Here is a 2025-nt window from a genome sequence, read left to right on the forward strand (position 1 = left end):
TACCCACTAAATTTGGTGCGAAAAGCATGAAGTTGGCAACAGAGAATGTAAACAAAAGTATTTTATGACGTCAGCGATTAAGTGGATGCTGTCAAATCGACGAAGAGAGGGTTAGCGGTCCGCGAATGGCGCGACCTTTATTTTCTGGATCGTGGGGCTGTTCAGGATGATGTTGAAATGGTCTTGGATTTGCAGTTGGAATTGTATTCGTAAATTTTATGGTTGCTGCCATGGTAACCGTGTGCATTTTATTGCTGTGAATTTACAAATACAGCGAATGTGCAAATGCAAGAGCATATTCACAAGATCCTGAACAGCCCTAATATGTTTCTATTTAAACAAGATTGTAACGTCTGCTTTAATATAAACTAATTTCATACGTAAATATGTGCTGTATTTTGAAGTGAATTGTTATCGTTATTTTCTTGTGACAATACATTCGTTATTTATTTTTGTACGTACACACATAAGGACAAAGTGACTATTTACGACGACAAAAGTAGAAAAACAAAAGTCTTTAAATCTTATCACACTTAACTTTCTAATACTCCTTATAAATCAGTCCACATTGCAACACACAAATTTTGGCTTTTAACGCAACGCAGCAGCTTTAGCAGAAGCGCAAAGTTGGGTTTACTATTGTGCGTCGAATTAAATAATTTTTTGTTTGAAGCGATGATAAAATTGTTTCGCTTGTCATTTTATTCTTATTAACAACTAATGGTTTTGTCCACATGGAAAGTGAGGCATGAGGTATGTACTTTATTTTGCGATTTTTTTTTAGTAGTATAGTTGTTTGTAAAATGGGTATAATACGTATTTTATAAATTTCCTTTTTTTATTGAAACAATTTTTAAATTTTTATATTAGTTACAGTTATAAAAAAAGTTCCAACGAGTACAGCAATTTCTTTTCAACAGTTCGAAAATCCAACAAATTGTCAATGTAAAAATATCACGAACTCGTCCCCCTTTTTTTTATGAAACTTGGTATTCAGAAATCCTCGTTATCTTTGATTACGAAATTCAAATTAAATTTTCAAAATTCAAAATAGGTTCAAATGGTGCTAAAGATAATGCAATGCGATAAAAGTAAAACGCCTATTGTTCGGGACGCCATATTTGATCCGCCTTTTTGAATTCTTGAAATTATAATATCAATTTCGAAATCAATGACGACGAAAATCTCTGGATACCAAACTTCATAACAATATATTTTGATTTTTTAAAATTAAATATCAATTTCGAAATCAGTGATGACGAACAGCTCTGGATACCAAGCTTCATAAAAACCTATACATTTTTTAATAAATCGTCCGCCTTATTAGATCCGCCATTTTGAATTTTGGAAATTTAATTTAATATTCGAGTTCAGTGACGACGAAAATCCCTAATTAACAAATTTCATTGAAATCTGTCGAATAGATACATTTTTGAAGAAATCGTCCGCCATATTGGATCCGCCATTTTGATTTTCGAAAATTGAACATCAATTTCGAAATCAGTGACGACGAAAATCTCTGGACACCAAGCTTCATAACAATATAAACATTTTTTAAGAATTCGTCCGCCATATTGGATCCGCCATTGTGAATTTTGGAAATTTAATTTAATATTCGAAATCAATGATGAATATCCCTGAATACCAAATTTCATTGAAATCTGTCAAATACATATGGAGTAAACATTTTTGTCGTCCTATATTGTCGATTCGTCCCTATGTGCGACAACAAAATATTAGGAAAATATTTTTAATTGCATATTTCACTTGTTTATAGCGCATATTTTTGACTTTTGAGTGCATATTATATGCGCATATTTTCGATTTTTTAGTGCATGAGATTCCGAGCCCTACTGTTGAGACTAGTGAAACGTTTTGGCAAATGCATAGAAAATGTTGACAATCGCAAAGATAATCGGCCCTATTGCGAATTTCTCATGAACAAATATTCCCAAAAATTATAAAGCAAAACAAAAACAATGTTTCTCAATTTGTTTTTGTTTAGCAGGTTAAATTACACTGTGG

The sequence above is a fragment of the Rhagoletis pomonella genome, unplaced genomic scaffold, assembly GCF_013731165.1.
Source record: "Rhagoletis pomonella isolate Grant_MI unplaced genomic scaffold, Rhpom_1.0 Rhpom_scaffold_00182, whole genome shotgun sequence".
Lineage (NCBI taxonomy): Eukaryota > Metazoa > Arthropoda > Insecta > Diptera > Tephritidae > Rhagoletis > Rhagoletis pomonella.